The sequence below is a fragment of the Ictalurus furcatus genome, chromosome 7 (genome assembly GCF_023375685.1).
Source record: "Ictalurus furcatus strain D&B chromosome 7, Billie_1.0, whole genome shotgun sequence".
NCBI lineage: Eukaryota > Metazoa > Chordata > Actinopteri > Siluriformes > Ictaluridae > Ictalurus > Ictalurus furcatus.
Genome location: NC_071261.1, coordinates 15,999,076 through 16,019,928, shown reverse-complemented (window position 1 = coordinate 16,019,928; position 20,853 = coordinate 15,999,076).

Sequence of the window (20,853 nt, the reverse complement as noted above, 5' to 3'; positions counted from 1 at the left end):
TGTAAGTTATATACACAAAGGAGGTGGTCTTGGAGTGTAAAAGTTTTAATTAAGACCCCACTCCTGGCACAATGCAGCGCATCTACCACTGAGCTCCATTACACATGCACTTCCAATTACATAGACAAACCTAGGATCCATGACAACTGCTACAATCACACCAACATGAGCTTTATATTCCACACGAATGTCTCAAAGCATGCAGGAACTCGTTCAGAATTAAAAAGAAAAAGAAAGACTTTTCTAACTTTCACTTCTACACTGAGGAACACTCTGAGAAGTTTTGATGGATGTGAAAACACTGGCCTCGAGAGGTGTATCATAATGATGGATACTGTTACGATGCTACTTTCTCATGCCGCCATAATCTCAGTATGCGTGTTCCTCTAGCCCTTTCACCATCTGCAGCCGGAGCCGGAGGGGAGAGCAAGCAGCAGTACAGTGAAGGCATTGTGTGCCCTGACACAGGAGGGGGATGAATTTCTCCAAGGTGGAGACGCATGAGATCGATTAAAAGCGGCAGAAAAAGCATATGGCTTTTTCCGAAAATTATGTGAAATAAGTTCATGTTGATTATGAGGGAATTTTTAGTATAATGTAAGTTTCTGACGTAGTTGCGGGTCATAGCCAAAGCACAGCTATAGGGAATTTATAGCTCCAAAACCAAATAATGAACATCCTAACATTACTCCACCCTATTCTTACTTCCTTCTTTGTTTTCTTTTTCATTCCATCTGTCAGAGTTTTGTATATCAACTTATGTAGCATGTAGAATTATTATCCATCTAGAGATGTCAAATCCAGGCAAACGTTCCAGAAACATGAGAGAAAAAAAATGTAGCAATCAAAGATTTGACATTAATATAAGATTTCAGGTCTCATCCACATACCAGACATGAAAATAATAATAATTAAAAAAAAAAAATCACACTGCTGGTACAGATTCTGCTTTTAGCTGCACGTCCCTGAATTAGTCCAGTGTCTTCTTTCGACTGTTGTTGATATTCTATAAATTCAGCATATATTTGACTGATACATTTACAGTGGTAAATATAGAAATTTTCTATATTTCTACATAAATATGACCTAAAACATAATCAGAGGAAACATAGAGGAAGAGAACCATTAAACAAATGAGACAAAAATATTATACATGGTCATTTATATATTGAGGAAAATGATCTAATAGTACATATCTGTAAGTGGTAAATGTATGTGAACCTTTGCTTTCAGTATCTGGTGTAACCTTCTTATGCAGCAATAACTGCAACTAAATATTTCCAGTAACTGTTGATCAGTCCTGCACATCGGCTTGGAGGAATTTTAGCCCGTTCCTCAGTACAGAACAGTTTCAACTCTGGGATGTTGGTGGGTTTCCTCACATGAACAGCATGCTTCAGGTCCTTCCACAACATTTCTATTGGATTAAGGTCAGGACTTTGACTTGGCCATTACAAAACATTAACTTTATACTTTTTTAACCATTCTTTTGTAGAATGATTTGTGTGTTTAGGGTTGTTGTCTTGCTGCATGACCCACTTTCTCTTGAGATTCACTTTACAGACAGATATCCTGACATTTTCCTTTATAATTCACTGGTATACTTCAGAATTCATTGTTCCATCAATGATGGAAAGATGTCCTGGCCTGATGCAGCAAAATAGGCCCAAACTATGATACTACCACCACCATGTTTCACAGATAGGATAAGGTTTTTTATGCTGGAATGCAGTATTTTCCTTTCTCCAAATATAATGCTTCTCATTTAAACCAAAATGTTCTATTTTTTCTCATCCACAAAACATTTTTCCAATAGCCTTTTGGCTTGATCACATGATCTTTAGCAAACTGCAGACAAACAGCGGTGTTCTTTTTGGAGAGCAGTGACTTTTTTCTAACAACCCTGCCATGCACACAATTGTTGTTCAGTGTTCTCTTGATGGTGAACTCATGAACATTAACATTAACCAGTGCGAGAGCAGTCTTTAGTTGCTTAAAGGTTACCCAGGGTTCCTTTGTGTCCTCGCAAACTATTGCAAGTCTTGCTCTTGGAGTGATTGTTGTTGGTCCACCACTCCTGGGGAGGGTAACAATGGTCTTAAATTTCCTCCGATGTACTCACTCTGTCTGAGTGTGGATTGGTGGAGTCCAAACTTTTTAGAGATGGTTTTGTAACCTTTTCCAGCCTGATGAGCATCAACAACTCTTTTTCTGAGGTTCTCAGAAATCTCCTCTGTTCTTGCCATGATACACTTCTACAAACGTGTTGTGAAGTTCAGACTTTGATAGATCCCTGTTCTTTAAATAAAACAGGGCGCTCACTCACACCTGATTGTCATCCAATTGATTTAAAACACCTGACTCTAATTTCACCTTCAAATAAACTGCTAATCCTAGAGGTTCGCATACTTTTGCCATGAACAGATTTGTAATATTGGATCATTTTCCTCAATAAATCACTGACCAAGTATAATATTTTTGTCTCAATTATTTAATTGGATTCTCTTTGTCTATGTTTAGGACTGATGAAGTTTTACGTCATATTTATGCAGATAAATAGAAAATTGTAACTCACAAACTTTCAAGCACCACTGTAATATAGTACTGTGTTTACTAACAACACAAATAACTAATCCATATTACTGTAGCTATACAACAAATGAATATTTAGGTGTGAAATGCTTGCTCTTGGCCAACAGTGAGCTTTTAAGGCCATTTCCTATGAGCAATGTCCATCACTGCTCTCCATTTTGTGCCACTCGCTCTGTCGCCCATTATTTATCGTATAATGTTGTGTTGGGCAGCAGACCAAAACCCAGAGCAGCCACAGGGAGAGAAAAGGGAAGAGAATAAACATTCAATGAATACTTACTCTTTTATGTTTTAATGCAAGGGATAGCACCACCATGTTAGGGATCTTTACGTTTGTTCCAGACATGGCCAAGTGTTTGAAAATTTGGCATATTTATGTATTAATAACACAGTAATAAGGTGTAATAGGAAGCCAAATCCAATGCTTTCCAGATATATGGAATCAGACTTGCACTTGTATCTGTACTTAAGGTTCTGAAAACTACATGAAAAATCATGCAATTCTCTTAACTCATTATTGATTGCCAATATTAATAGTAATAATTGTTTGATTATTCACACAGATAATTATGCATTTGTAAAGCACTGAGATTAACATCCTGAATAATTTTCTCTCTGAAATGCTCCAGGCACTTTCCAAGCTCTGCTTATGCTTTTCTCTGTAGCTGAGTGGCAGTGTTTGGGCCTCTGGGGCTCTGCTAGGGAGCTGAGCGGTGGGGTAGAGGAGCGATTGGGATTGATGGTGATTGCTTTAGCATGTGAGCATGCGGGGGGAGAACAAGCACAGCTTCACATAGCCTGTCTGGAATGAGGTTAGCTAAGGTGAGAGTCAGAAAGGCAAGACGGTTTTACCTGGCTCAATGCCCAGCTACCAATAAAGTTATACTCATGGAGAACTCTTAGCCTGATCCGGTGGTTCTAGTTAGATACTTTAGTAAGTGTCCTGGCTGCACCGGTACTCTATTTTTCAAGTGTTTCTAGATCATTGAAGAAGATATATATATTCTATACCTATACCCATACCTATAACATCTAAGCAGCTCTTGGTTTAAGAGACAGAGTGTTTAAATGTAGTAAAGTTTTTTATGTGCCTGTTTCTAATATCAACATTAACAGTAGTTTAGTCAATATGCCCTATGCTAAAATTTTGGAGGACTACCTTTTCACAGTTTAGAAAACAGCAACACACACACACACACACACACACACACACACACACACACACACACCATTAGACTCTATTATCTATGACTGAACCAATGCCAGTGGGTCCATTCATATAATTGACACCTCAAGCTAGTCCAAATTATGTTTCCCACAATGCACTGGACTAGATTATTCATAATTAGTCTCATATTCCACAAATGTAGTAGATGATGATGTTGATGATGACAATCATTTGGGTTTTGTTTTGTTTTTACACTCGTTTGTGAATCACTGACAGTGTTTACAAAGTTTTCATTTTCTGATTACATCTGATTTGTAGAGCCACTACAACTACCATGATGTCTTATCCAGACTGACTTAAAATGCAAACAGCAGAAGGCACAGTGATAAAAACACTTAGATAATCTACAAGAATGCATTAGTCAAGCTGAAACAAACAAACAAAAAAGACAAGCTCACACCTAAGTGCATAAGAAATAGCACCAATACTTTTGGAAATCCATGAAGTGTAATACAGAAGACAATCAAGAACGAAATGACCATTTAAAACATACACACTATGCATAAACAATATTTAGAAACACCGTATGTCCAGAAAACCAAGACATACCACAAAAGGCAATGTTGCAAAGTCTTGTGTTACAAGCATGTTCAGACTTCAGAGAAAGGCATGCCAAGTGCTCTGAAGTTGATGTGCAGGTGTGTAGTGCTAAATTAAGGTATGGAAGTTATATCTTTTGATGCCTGGAATGCAGAGACAAGAGTTTTGAATTTGATTCTTGATGCAACAAGAAGCAAGAGTGACCAAGCCTGCCTAAATCATTCCAAACCATGTAACAAAATATGTTATGTCCTGATGAATGTAGAACTTAGGGGCATACTTATAAAAAATTCAAAAACAAGACCGCGTATTCCCCATGGTGAAGCATGCTGGTGGCAGCATCGTGCTATAGGGCTGCTTTTTTCAGCAGAGACTGCAGCTCTAGACAAGATAAATTGAATCATTGGTAAGCTCCAAATACCAATCTATTTTGGAGCAAAAACTGCAGGCCTCTGTTAGACAGCTGACAATGAAGAAAAATTTCACGTTCTAGCATGATAATGACCCAAAGCACAAATCCAAGTCAGCAAAGGAATGGCTTCAGAAGAATAAGATAAATGTTTTGGAATGGCCCAGGCAAAGCCCAGATCTAAATCCTATTGAAAACCTGTGGAAGGACTTGAAGAAGGCTATGCACAGGAGATCCCCTTGAAATTTGATAGATCTGGAGATTTTTTGCAAGAAAGAGTGGAACAAAATTGCGAAATCAAGATGTTGTAAGTTGGTAGAGTCTTACTCAAAAAAGTCTGAGTGCTGTATTACAAGGAAAAGGTGCTTTAACAAAGTATTACTTAAGGGGTGTGTTAGTTAAGGACTGTTCTTGTTCTTTTTTCCCCCTAAAATGTTTCTACTTGTTTTTCACTTGAATTTTGTTGGTTGTTGTATCACAGTATAAGTAAAAAAGTAATTTAAAAAAAAAGATGTGACATGATATATCTTGTTTTTTGTTTGTTTGTTTGTTTGTTTTACATCACAAAAACCTGCAATTGTAATAGGGCTGTGAAGAATTTTTATATCCATTGTAAGTATGGACCTCCTCAGTAACCTGCAGCATGGTATATATGGGTTACTTCTGTAATTAAACAGGACCCACAGAGGCTCAAATTATTTATTTCACATATAATTCTTGATACACATGTTAGAAAATTCTCACTGAAGATATTTTCACTTTTTTTATGCACAAGAAGACTTTTGAAAGTATCAGGATATTAGCTTTGATATTAAATCAGAAAGAAAATCAGTGGTGTCATCCATCCCTAAGTTAGAACCTTCACATTTCATTAAATTTACTACATTTATTTATTTATTTATTTATTTATTATTATTATTATTATTATTATTATTATTATTATTATTATTATTTACAATTGCTACCAATTGTAATGGCACTACAACATTCTTTCTCTCAAATCTGTACAAATACATGGCTTACAACAGTAGTTCATTTCATAACCAAAATGCATTGCGAACACCACAAACAAACACACCTAAAAAAAAATCTCATTGATCAACGCATCAGCACTGTTTTGTTTCTCTCCTAACAAGAACACTTTGACGATCAGAACACAACAGTAAAGAATGAAGATGAAAAAGTGAATCCATTTTTTAATAGACTGAGAATAATTGTGTGAATGCGAAGCTACATGAACTGTTATGTTGTTCCATGCAAATGTCTTTCTGTTTCCTTAACTGTTTTTTGTTTGCTTGTTTGTTTGTTTGTTTTTAACAGGCTCAAGCCTTGTAAAGACTGTATCTGTGACATAATATTCCTGCATACTCAGTGCTGACCCAGAACATTCACTATGGCCCTTTATTCTTTGTCTCTATTATGAATTTGGTAACAGTAAACAATACAATACAATAACAGTGCATGAATATCCATCCATCCATCCATCTTCTATACCACTTATCCTTTTCAGGGTCATGGGGAAACCTGGAGCCTATCCCAGGGAGCATCGGGCACAAGGCGGGGTACACCCTGGACGGGGTGCCAGTCCAATGCAGGGCACAATCACACAAACACTCACACACCCATTCATACACTACAGACACTTTGGACATGCCAATCAACCTACCATGCATGTCTTTGGACTGGGGGAGGAAACCGGAGTGCCCAGAGGAAACCCCCGTAGCACGGGGAGAACATGCAAACTCCGCACACACAGGTCCACGGTGGGAATCGAACCCCCAGCCCTGGAGGTGTGAAAGTAAGTATTAACTCAGGTATTAGTGCATGATTATTCATTTACTGTTATTGTAAAGTCTTATCATGATTTTTTAGTTTTGATTTAGTTCAATACATTATTTGTTTCTTAGCTAACTGCTATCAAGTTGACATCCAAACTTCTAACCATTTGGTTCTGAAAAAAGTAGGTAAATATTTGCAAACTGTGCTACAGTTTTGTTGATGGTAGAAAAGGAGTGAAAAAAGTATGCAAGAATTCTGTGTTCACTAAACACACTTTTCTTCTTGTCATGATTCAAAGCATTTTGTACATGGACTTGTACATTTTACCAGATGACAAAGCTATACTGACACACATAAAAAAAACAACCTTTACAGTAGAAATATTCAAACTATTACTAACCTAAAATTAAACAGGATCAGGAAAATAATGAACTATCCCACTACATGCTACTGTACTGTGTTCCACATCATAGAGCCTCATGGGTGAAAATCTACCTTTTTGAGAAAATAACTTTAAAATGATCTGAATTCACAAACACATTCACCTCAAAATCCACCTGCCAGAACCAAACCCAGACTGACACTACAATGAAGATCAGCATGGGGGGGGGGGGGGGGTTGTGGGGCTGGGGGGGTGTTAAGGGGTGCAGCCAACGGAAGACACCACTTGGGGTTTGGCGCTAATCTGAATATGCAAGATGAGAGACAGAGAGTGGTACTGCTGCCAATTTGACAGATGGACAATTAATATGAGCTAAGATGGCATCTTGGCCTGAATACGAATCGCAGGATACAGAGCTGGACCTGAAGAGAACGAACAATCATTTTTCTCGCTGTAATGTGGCCCAGCTTCCACAAAATGAATCAGAGTGATGGGAGGCCATGACTGTTCATCCATATGGGTAACCTCAATCATTACTTGGAATAGGAATAGTAATAAATTCACATTATTATCAAATCATGGCAAAAACAACTTGTTTAGCCTGTTTGAGTCCTACCATCCAGTATTGCTTGAAGATTTAGATACGTCTTAAAGGCATTTATAGATTAATTGGACCAATGCAGAACGCCAAAATTCATCCAGCATGTTGGGATTTGAGACGTTGCCTCTTTGTGAAGCAAAAATAACTACAACAGTGACTTTCTCACTAGGTTGAACTATAAAATCTTTCACTAAAGTTAACTATTGTGCAGGCTTAAATGGAAACGGGTGGTACAAAATGAAAAACTTGGCAAATGCTTTAAAAGCAGAAAAGGGTTGCATTTAACCAGTGCACTTCATCTCAAAAACACTAAAAATCTTCATTTAGATGATGAACTAACATATGAATTAGTCCTGTAATCCCTACTAATTGTTCAAAAAAAAAAATTCTAATAGGAAGCAGCACTAATATTTGTAAAATGTTGAAAGGTGGAGGATTTTCTGTATATTCTCTGAAGATGTAAATGATCAGTGCAATACCTGATGGGAAACTGGATACTGGTAAATGCATTAACAAATATAGCTTTCAAATGAAACTGGATGAGATGAGTGCTCCCCCAAAATTGTCCAAGTCAAAAGGTCATTTGAATGGCTCGACCGAAATAAAGTGCTGTAAATGGTTGAGTATCTCTTATCTACTACTCATATGTACTCACTGTACTGCCTCTCTTCTCGACAGGTGTTCTCTGAGAGCATTGCTAGTTATGAAGGCTCTTGCCTAATTAGCCTGCTTATGTTCAGTCATTTATCATAGCCATAATGCACAATGCCTTAAGGCGCAAATAAATATCATCTCATCTTAGCTTTGGTGCCAAATATGTTTCTAAAGGTTTTCAGTGATAATGTTACTATAAATTATTCTTCTTGATTAACACTATGGTAAACAAAAGCTACTATTTCATGATTTTGTTTAATCAGAGAATAAAAGGTACTATAGCCAGGCTAAAGTGCGATATACAGTATGACGGCTTGCAAAGACACCTGTCTACTTTTGACTCTTCTATGGACCTAGCCACAAGGGGGCAGAAGCCTATGGTTAGTGGTAACCATGCAAAACTAAGATTGTTTATTTGACTACACATATTACTCATTTAGAGGAAAATGTGCAGATTATTTTCATTGGTTATTTTCCTTGCACATGTGGCTTGACTTGTACATATAATTAGTACGTACCTTTTTATTACAGTATATCGAGTGCTTCAGTTCTCACCTTTTGTACACCTTAAAAGTAATTACCGGAACATATTTCACTTTTCAAAACTAGCCTGTAAAACAAACAAACAAACAAACAAACAAAAAAAAAAAACCATAACTGTCCAAGTATATAAACATTTTAAATAAACATCGCAAACAATTACGAATTGGTACAGAGCTTAAATAATTGTAAAAGTGTAAACACAGGTGTTTGTGGTCCATCTCGCCCGATTTCTCACAATTTGTTTTGCTAATTAGTGATTTGTTCTTTGGATTTGACAAAAGGATTATTCTCACTTGCCCTGCTGTTAAACAGAAATTTAAAAGCATATTTTCACTCCATATTCTAGTTATTTTTCAAAACCCTAATCTTGCCATCCAGATGGTCTAAGTCTTTTTCTAATATAATTGGCGATGAATCTGGTGTGAGTTACAGCCTAACACATTGCAAAGACAGGTGCACATTTCTTTTTCTTTTTTTTTTTCCGAGTGGCCTACACTTTCTGACAAGCTCCTATCATCCCACATGTCCACTGCGAAAAAAAAAATGGAAGCTGCATTTTTAAAACAACAACAACAACAACAACAAATAAATTGCTTTCCTGCCTCTGCATACCTCATTTCACTGAAGGACTGACCTTGAATTAGGAAATTCTCAAAAAAGCTTGTGTTGCATGTTGGACACATGTCCTTGTCTGTTTCACATCAGTGCGTTTTATCATCTGATAACATATGTCCGGAATTGAGGATGGGAGGCGAAGGGAGAGGGATGTTGATGCTTTTGAAGATTTAGCCATGTTTGGAGAGAAGAGCTAGAGGGAAAAAAGAGGGAAGACAAACGAGACCCATGGACTTTGCTGTTCAAAGAGAAGGAAGAAGAAAATGGCTCAGGGGAACAAGGAACATCAAGTCCCAACCCTGGGACTCAGTCTCTCTACTTGCTCCTTGGTGTGTGTGATTCCCTGTTGGAGCCATCTGTCTCTCTCTCTCTCTCTCTCTCTCTCTCTCTCTCTCTCTCTCTCTCTCTCTCTCATTCCCACTCAACATATTGTTGTTCCATCCTCCCCCATCCCACTCTTCTCTCGCCAATCTGTCCCTTACCTATGCCAGCCGGGCATGATTGTGCTTGTGTATGGTTGAGATACAGTAAGACAGATAGAGAGTGCCACGTCACATCAGTACATCATTACATGCTTCCAATTGTCCTTTCCCGTCTTTAATCCCAAGGATCTGCAACTCTGAGAGGTGAAAGGGAAAAAAAATGGCAGAGGTGTGCAGAAGGTTGGGGTGATTCTTAATAGCACATCCCGCTGATGAATCTCCTCCTGTCTGTCTGTTCAAAATAAGTGTGAAGTGTTCTGAGATGTCGTAAAATGCTCAGAGGTGTATAGGTGTGTGTGTGTGTGCATGGGGTAGGGTGGGGGGGGGGGGGGGTATATCCTTGCTTCTCTTGTCAATTAGCTTGACCTTTGCCCACACAAGTGGCCCCTCCAATCCTCAGTTTCTCATTACAGCTCAGAAGTTTAAAATTTGATTTGGGGATTACGGCATGCCAGGCTTGAGTGTTGACCCTTTGAGCAGGTTGTTGATACGTGAAAGCAATGTTTGATCGTTGCTTGATCAATGTTTAATCATTAAACAGATTTAAGATTTTTTTCCCCCTTACACAATGCTGTGGTCACAGTTCAGGTCAGACATATTCCTAGCCAAAGCGTCTCTCATTATTCAAATCCGAATCCAAAGTCTCATTAAATGCCGTCACAGCCAGGCGGAGATTGACCTGAGCAGCGTCAGTGAATGAGAGTGTGTGCTGGCGAGCCACTATGAATGGACCAGAGTGCAAGGGTGAACTGTCCTGCTATTCATTTTATCCCTTTTCTATCACTCAATCCCATCCATCCCCCTGGCTCTCACTTCAGAGAAATCAGTGTGTAATGAATGGCCAATCAAAACCGACAGGGACATTGGTGGAGTGGAAAATAACCAATCAAGTGTAAGTGTTTCATCTAGCCCCCTGCACCAGGTCATCCATATGGGCACACCATGCCACCTTCTGCTCATGTGCGTGCATATGAAAAAGAGAGAGAGAGAGAGAGAGAGAGAAAGAGAGAGAGAAAGAGAGAGAGGGGCCAGCCAGCAGCTGTGGTGAGATGAAAGCAACACACAACAGAGAGCTTATGCCAGACAGAGTGGTGGGAATCAGTAACATGCAGATTTTTTCGCAGAGGCAGGTGCTCAGATAAAATAAATAAATGAATAAATAATTAAATAAACAAACAAAGGGGGGATCTAAATATTCATTCTGAGAAATAATGTCTGTGTGTTGATCTTGCAGTGTGCTGCTGGTATCAGTGGGGGCAAGTTACCCATTTCAACTAACACCACAATACCATGTAACATTTTTTTTTTTTTTTAACTAAAGCTCTACTTTAAAAAAAAAAAAATGTTACATGGTATTGTGGTGTTAGTTGAAATGGGTAACTTGCCCCCACTGATACCAGCAGCTTTAGTTAAAAAAAAAAAAAAAAGCTTCAGCCAATGTTCACAATGTTCTCAGTGACCTTGACTGTGGCATGGCTGTTGGTGCCAGATTGGCAACTATGAGTATTTCAGACACTGCTCATGTCCTGGGATTTTCACACAAAACCATCTGTAGAGTTTACATAGAATGGTGAAAAAACTAAAAAACATCCATTAAGTGCAAGTTTTGCTGGTGGAAATGCCTTGTTAATGAGAAAGGCCAGAGGAGAATGGCCAGACTTGTTCATGCTGACAGGAAGTCAACAAAAACTAAATAATTTAAATAAAATAAAAAACACTCTTTCCAGCCGTGCTGAGCAGAAAAGCATTTCAGAATGTACAACACACCAAAACTTGAGGCGGATGGGCTACAACAGCAGAAAACCACCACTTCTGTCTGCCAAGAACAGGAATCTGAGGCTACAGTGCACAGACGCTCGACGAAACTGTAAAATGTTCATGCAATGTTTTTTTTTCCAATCTTCAACTGTCCAGTTTTGGTGAGCCTGTGAACATTGTAGCCTCCAATGCAACACCATTCTTCCAAAAGATATTTCCTCAAATGCTATTTTAATGATGGTGGAGAGTGCTGCTTAAAATTGCATTTTGCATGTACGCTTGAAATACAAATGTTTCAGATGATTATTAACGTCTTGATGATTATGATATACATTATAGGCTCTAATTTGCCACATCCATGTCATAGGTTACAGATATTTGAAAAACACAATTGTATTACTGTCTAGGAATTTTCTGAGAGCAAAATATGAATCTGATATCAGAAATTATCCTATGAGCAATCTCAGTGATGATTTGAAAAGCATTACCAGTAGATGTGAGTAAATAAGTTTTAATAAATATCCAGATTTGAAAATGTGCATCCTCCTACACTACAGAAACCCTTACTTCTTCTTCATATATTAATTTGATTTTATCTAATTTGCAAAAAGCTGACTCCTGGCACAGATTAATTATTTCATATCTATTTAAAGAAAATTTATATTTGGGTAATTAACATATTTAGGCAGCTGATTAGCTAAAGTTATTAATATATTACTTATATTACTTATGTTACTTATCTATATTGGCTGACAATACATATAATCATAAAATCTTCTGTGTGATATGACATATTTTAGATGAGTAACTTAGATACACTATATGGCCAAAAGTATTGTACATGGACACCTGGCCATCACACTCATGTGCCCATTCCCAAACCATGGGCATTAACCATGGGAAAGCTTTCCACTAGATTTTGGAGTGGGACTGTGGGGATTTGTTCATTCAGACAAAAGCGCATTACCAGCTCAGGCACTGATATCAAGTGAGGAGGTCTGAGGTGCAGTCCACATTCCAGTTCATCCCAAAGGTGTTCAGTTGGGTTGAGGTCAGGTCACAGTGCAGGACATTCCTGTTTTTCCACATCAACCTTGGTAAACCATGTCTTCATGGAACTCGCTTTGTATACAAGGGCTTTGTCACGCTGGAACATGTTTGTGCCCTTTAATCCCATTGAAGGGATAGCTTAATGCCACGGCATAAAAAGACATTGTGCGCTTCCAGATTTGTGGCAACAGTTTGGGGAAAAACCACATCTGGATGTGATGATCAGGCGTCCAAATACTTTTGGTCAACCTGGTTCCAGTTGGCTACATAGCTAGCTAGCTTGTTAGTTTATTGTTTTAATATGTCTGCTGCAACAGCTTAGTAAACTCTGTCTTAGAGAAGAATAAGGTTACATCCTGTATTTTGATTTGATATCCTGCATGATTTTTTCAACTCCCGGTCCTTTTTTCCTTCACGTTTTTTTAGAAGAATATAGTGTTTTTACCCAATATTTTGTCACATATATGATATGAGTTATGAAAAATGGCTTTCTTTATACAGATAGACTAAGACTGGCTGTAATGTCAAACGCAAACTGCATACTGCTAACTGCTTTTAAATGTCTTTTCTGGGCAAACACACATAATAATAATGACATAACTGCTAGAGACTAACAAACCTGCATGTTCAGCATGTGAAGTGATCTCGACCATAAATGAGAGTGTGCTGGGCCAGTTTGCTCTTATGATCAGGAGACCATATTATTCATAACGACTCTGACCTTTGCCAGCATATTAAAACCCTTATTTTCATGATTAGCGTTTTACTGGTTAAAGCTGCAGTGGAATTTATAATCCACTATCCATCCCAAGCACACAAACGTAAGTGACCTCTTTCACTCAGCCTCTTTTCCCCATTAGAGGCCATAACCAAAAAGGCTTCTAGCATTTTTAGCATTGTGTATACACAGCTTTCTTGTGTAGTAGTTTATTAATGATCATGGTGACTAGGTTTAATTAATTTATTTATTTATATACACCAACCAGCCATGACATTAAAACCATTGACGGGTGCAGTATTCCCCTGTTGGAAGTGGCCTCTTTCAGCAGGATAATGCACCCTGGAGCACTGCAAAAAATGTTCATGAATGGTTTGAGGAACCAGAGAAAGAGTTCAAGGTGTTGACTTGGCCTCCCCATTCCCCATATATCAGTCCGACCTAGCAACTGTGGGATGTGCTGGAAAAACAAGTCTGATCCATGGAGGACCCACCTCGACTTCAACTCACAGGACTTAAAGAATCTGCTGCTAACGTCTTGGTACCAGACACCACAGCACACCTTCAGAGGTCTTGTGGAGCCCATGCCTCAATGGGTCAGAGCTCTTTTAGAAGCACAATGGGGACCTACACAATATTAGGCAGGTGGTTTTAATTTTATGGCTGATCAGTGTATATATTTTTAATAGGAAGAGTGGATGAGATGAGATCATCACAGTAGTCAGCAGTTGATCTAACTGTATATGCTTAGTGCTGTAAAAGTTGGGACTCAGTTGTGATTAGGCCAGTATTAGTATAGTATATCCTTAAATATGAGGTCAGTAAAGCTCTTTTAAACCAGAAACACTAACGACACCGCTTCTGCACTGTCGGGCTACTGCTTTCAATACAATGTGATAATTTAGTGTAGTTTTCTTGTACAAAATATAATTCTGTGGCATTTTTGACTGAGATCGCCAGGGTGCCACTACTGTCAATCATTATGCGATCTGACACTCAGTCCTCTAATTAAATTATAGTGACAGATATATAATTCCAGAATCTACCATTTTTAAATGCTTATTAAATGATAGATAGTTTAGTATCAGTTTTTAGGTGTTAAACACATTCTGTAACTCATTTGCCATTACACGCAGTCTAACTTTGTTTAAAGTGTAACTCCACACCTTTTCCGTGAAATAATCACACTTCTTAAATTACCATAGCTACATTACACACACACACACACACACACACACGCTCCCTCCAGACACACACACATCCACTCAACCCTCCCCTCTGTGTGAACGCACTCTCGTCTTAATGAGTGTAGAATTGGAAATCAGGCCTGATTATTTTTCAAGCACTTGCCTGAAGGCATGTTAGCGCTGAACACAGGAGCCAGGGCCTGAGAAGTCATACGTTTTTCTCTCCTTTCATTGTGAGGACATCAGGCTTCGACAAAGACCTCGTTAGCTGATGTGTGTCTCCCCCTCCCCCCCATCCTACCTCTTTACCAAGCAGCAGCTGATTATGAATGGTGGTGGGGGGGAGGGGGTCTGGGGCAGTAATTCAAGAGATCCTTGGAGAAGAGACATGGTACAGGAGGCTTTGGAGATGTGGCAACTTTGCTGTTGTAGTGCTTCCAATGCTGAGAGCATCTGCTGTGGCCTGGCAACCCATGCGACACTGCATAACATGTAAACTGGTATAAAGGACCAGGATATTGTTCATCGTGTTAAGTGAAATGGTCCAGAAATGCATTATATTAGCATATTTGGTTCGAGGGAGACCATCTGTATCCCATCACAAACATACATAAATGCTAGAATGGAAATGTGCAGTTATCTCTATCTCTGTGAGGGGATCACACTACTGTGTGGAGATATAAAAGAGAGAGAGAGAGAGAGAGAGAGAGAGAGAGAGAGAGCAAGAGAACGAGAGAGATAGACCAAGAGAAAGAGAGAGAGTGCTATTGAAAGACAGAGAGAGAGAGCGAGAGAGAGAGAGGGGGAGAGAGAGAGAGAGAGAGGTGGACAGATTTATGCCATGACTGGGTTGTCCTACTGTTCTTGAGAAGTATCACACTGTGCTGTCCAGTATTCATCCGTCAGTATGCCAGAATATGAGCTCATATCGCCACCTCAGTGTAGGATGTACAATATAAAGTGACAGAAAACAATAAAACGTGTGCATGGGGAAAGAAAAAACATCACGTAATGTCAAAATGTAAAATGGTGACTAGTAGGTCGGATACAGTGAATTTAAGATCAGAAAATACAGTAAGTAATTAAGACATTTTGATATAAGAGGTAACATTTTACTTCAAAAGTAGTGCTCATAGGTCTACATGACATCTTCCTAACATGACGTATAGCTGACATGACAAAATGACATACACTCGACATAAGAACAACATAAACATGAGCTATGTAATCATTTGTCATGACATTCTAACTTACGTCAGCCACAGACTAATGAATTCATGTTGAGTTACATTTAAGTCTACAACACAACGTTATGCCAAGCCAAAGCTATGTCACTTCACACAGATATTATGTAAACTTAACTTTACAGTTGACGAAAGCAGACTTTATGATTAGTTAATGCTTATTGGAATAAACCATTTGGAATGATTATATAGGTTTATATCAGGGATCTTTAAGAGCTTATGGAGGTGTCATAAACATGTATGACTAAATAATAACGATCAGATTGGATGATATCTGTGTTGAGCAGGGGTAATAGAGCAGTGAATCTCAAACAGGCTAAGTTGAAATGTACACTAATAACTTTTAAATTATTTCCTAACAGAGAATCAGAATCAGCTCTTCTTTTTTTCTAATCCAACATGAAAAAAAAAAAAAACAGTGCCTGTGTTGCCTTAAATGTCCTGTCATTACTGTATTACTATTATAGCTATATGTTAATACAGGCACCCAGCTCTTGAAAAACCTCTGACCTGAAGCACAGTGTTCACTAACAAGCGATATCAGGAGCAGTCCAGAAGAGGGCAGTGCCCATCTCCACAATCTCACACACTTGCCCGTGATGTTTCAACACTCCAGTCAGGCCTTTACCGTGAGACAGGGCGAGGATTTCACTGCAAACAAATAAAGCTGATGGGCTGCTGTCTTCCTGCTCTTAATTTTAAAGCCCCATGATTTCAGCAGAACTTGTGTGAGCAGCCGTTTAAGCCTCTTGATTTATTTGGTGATAATGTTACGGGACGTCACTCACCCCCCCCCCCCCCCCAAGATGGTATTTATTGAAACCAGTGATGGTTTGAGAATAAAGTGCAATACTTGCATGTTGAAATGGGCTACAGTGAACAGCTCCTAGTCATCTCATGGTAAATTTCCTCTATTATCTATTCATTTAGGAATGTAATTGGCTAGTGTGTTTATTTGGAGATTTGCAGGAGACAAAATTGTTGATTGTTTATTTAAAAAAAAAAACATTTATTTTATTAATCTCTTCTAAAGATGATATTTTGAGATCAGTTCTTCTTTCTTTTATATGAATCTAAAAGTAATGCAACCTTCACAGTTTGGTTTTAAATGCATTTGCCATTTTACAAATTATCTAATAGGAATTCTATGTAAAAATGTATAAACAAATTTGATTTAAAAAAAACACAAAATATATAGTATATACCTTTTCTACTCAGAGAAGCTTTCAATTTTGTTGTTTTATGGTTGTTTGTTTGGTTTATCTTCAGAATATATTTATGAGATATATAATAAATGTGACATTTATAAGATATATTTTACCTACAATGAGTTGTGAGATGTTCTTTATTGCCCATTTCTATTCATGTATTCATATTTTATGAGGCACAAATAAGACTTTTTATTATCCGCATATTTTTCTAAATATAAACAAACATTCTATTAATATCAGCATATGTCATAAGTATAATACACTGTTTTGTGGTTTTGATCAAATAAATGTATTGTCGAATGATTTCCTCATTACATATTAACCAGCAAATAGATTGTTCTATATAAACAACTTTGCACTGCTGATCATTATACAAATGAGTGCAATAGTTTGCACACCCCAGGACATAATAAAGAAGAATTTAAATTTACACCAACAAGACATTTAAGCCAGTTGTACATACGAAAGGAGGTGCAGTGCAAAACATACCTTGAAGCGGCTGCGAAATGTGCTCGACTAAATTTAACGTTCACTTTTGGCTGAAGCTCATCGTTCATCTGTGCCAGAGACCGCCTACTACACACTCTCAGTGTAAGGTGCAAATTGTGATTTAAAAGCCACTAGGAAGTGTTGGATGCATTCACCCACAGAGCCATCACAAAGTTAGTAAGAATATCATGTGTTAATAAAAAGTTCTTATTAAATATAGACTGTCATAACAGAACAAGTCAGTTGTGAGGATGGCAATAATATGGCTGATATGTCTAAATGTTTTTACTTTTTAGATATTTATTCATTCATTCATTCATTCATTTATTTTTGACAAATGCAAGTAAAACATTTCACATACGTCTTTCACAAACAGGCAGTTAATTTACCAAACTACCAAAACACCACAAATGTATCTCATTTATCAAAACACCAGCATTACTTATCTTCCAACAATAATACTTTGTCAAGCAGAGCAAAAAGACCAAACAATTTTTTTTTTTTTACTAAATAACAGCTGGTGGCATTACAGTAGATGCAGTAGATGATCTTCTGGTTGACAGTTTAAACATTTTCAACTTCTTCAATTACAATCGCAAACAGATCTCGATTTATACACAACAGGAAAACAGTTACAAATGAAAAGAGGAACAAAAACAATAATGCTAACCATAACAGAAAAAAAAAACAACAAACTTGATTACAATCTTTCAAAGGCATGCAGCATGGTGGTTCAGCGGGTACCGTTATCGCCTCACAGCTCCAGGGTTTCTGTTTCAATCCTGAGCTCTGGTAACTGTCTATGTGGAGTTTCACATGTCCTCCTCATGTTCATGCGGGTTTCCTCTGGGTTCTCTAGTTTCTGCCCTGTTCTCAAAAAAGCATGGCAGTAGGGAAAGTGGTTAAGCTAGATTACCCCTCGGTGTGAATCCCATCCAGGGTGTATTCCAGCCTCTTACTTTGCTTTCCTGGAATAGGGTCTGGAATCACCTCGACCCTGACCAGGATGGAGTAGCTTTATTTTCCCATTCAAACGTTCCTATTCCATTCTACAGAAGTCATCCAAAAATTCAATTAGGCCTCCTATATGGTATGGGCTGGGTCAGGATTCTACTGGATGATATTCCTGCACACATGGTGCTGTTGATACCCTTCTGACCCAGAACTTTCACGTTTCTCTTTGTCTCTATTATCAGTTTTAGGGTTTTAATTGTAACTCAGTATATTGTTTGTTACTGTAACTATCTGCTCTGAATTTGCAATCCAGACTCCACTGCACTTCGCTCTAAACACAAGTGTGGAATTGGTTCTGAAATCTTTAAACAAACATTTGTAAACCTTTTAAAATTTCATTTCAATTGTGCATTGTTTACTGTTTGTAACTGTTTGTATCAAATTTGTTTGTTTACAAATTGGTTTAATATTTCTATTAATCTCCATTTCATTCAATGCAATGTTCTAAAACAACAAATGTTTGGATTCTTCTAGAAATCAAATCTTCCGTTTGCATGTGCAGCAACTGAAATTTGAAAGTTGCCAGTGAATTTTGAAATTTTTCAGTAGACTCTCTCATAGATGTGCAATTAAAGTGAATTCCACATATCTTGACAAGAAAACTTGTTGGACTGTGGCTTCTGTAACATTTTGAAAATTGGCCATGTCAAAAAAGTCCTGTGTAATGTGTTGAATTTCTTTGTTAGGTGTGAAAAAACTCACCTACATTATAGGTGAGTTCAACTTAACTCAGGCCTTAAGCTCCACCTTCACTTATCAATAATCAATGCCAAGAGAGTTTATTTCACCTCTGATAATGTATGATATTAATTACAGATGGCACAATAGCAAGTTTTCTTTTCTGCTATTGATACTGATACTGAAACCTTGAGCACTGATACCTATCTGATATTTTTTTTAAAAAACTACCAAGCTTTCAAATGTTTCGTTTTAACTGAAGCACTTTACATTTAAACCTTTCATACAAAATCACTTACATTTAAAATATAATAAATATAATAAAGTATAATTGTAATAAAATCAATCCCAACAAAAGAAAAAGCAGTCAAGTCAAGTATATGTAAGCATTTCCAGTTCCAAAAAACATATTTCTTTTCCAAATACAATTCAAATCTTTGCCATTTGTTACAGGATCTGATATCTGGTATGTTTTCTCCGATATCCAATGCACTATTGTTTTTGCTGCTGTTGGCATGTTATACATAGCAATCAGCTCGAGTCAGGGTGAAGCACAGATGAACCTTGCTTTAACTGCCTTTAAATACTTTTGAATCATTTGAGCAACCTTTGGGTTCGTTCAGGTAACATTCACTCCTACATTCGTCCTGATATCTCTGTTATAACTCTGCTAGATCACTTGCTCAATCTTTGCCTTACTTATTTATTAAGACATAAGATGTAACACTCTTTCAGACCAGCTCTGGAAGGTTCTGACAAGACTTCTTTGCTTCACTTCATTCATTCATTCATTCATTCATTCATTCATCTTCAGTAACACCAGAGCCTATCCCAAGAATACACCCTGGGTGGGACCCCACAGAGCATCATTAGCTATGTTTCCATCCACGTATTTTTGTGTGAATTTTGGGATATCGCATTTATTCGCAACACCAGATGTGAATAAAATCTCCAAAATGCGCATAAAAACGCATGCGCTCAATTGAGGTGGATGAATATTTTATTTCATAAGAAGACACGCATAAACTACAGAGGAAACACATTTACCAAATAAATTCCTCGATGCGCATCAAACAAGGCATGTGACTTTATCTGAACAAATCATGTGATTGGATAATTGGCTCATAAAAGAAGAAATGGCGGTGAGCGAAATGCACCAGTTTCCCTGGAAGTGACGATTATGTTCTCTTGACCACATGGGGTTGAAACAATGCTTTACTCTGAAATGTTTTATGCAATATTCCAATTTCCCCATAAGTTAAATTCACAACTTGGGTGGAAACATAGCTAGTCACATACACATTGTCTTTATTTTAGTACTTTTAAAAGAATTTTAAATAATGCTGGTGATGTTGTTTTGAACTGCTACAGGCAACTTTTCTTCTTGTTTTTTGTTTGTTTGTTTATTATTGATGATGTTGTTGTTGTACAGTTCTAAAACAGAGGTCCTTTTTTCAAGAATCCATGAGGCATGGAATCGTTTTCACTCAATCGTATTATGTCATCTCTTTTTCTGTCAAAACCAACACAAAACCCTCTGCAACAATCTTAATGTACCATATTCTGACCAGGCTGCATTCTTTAGAGGTAACTGCCATTGGTCATAGTTTATTTTTATTTATTTATTTATTTATTTGGGTAAAACTTTAGCAAGTTGCTGGATACGCTTCTCCCTTAGC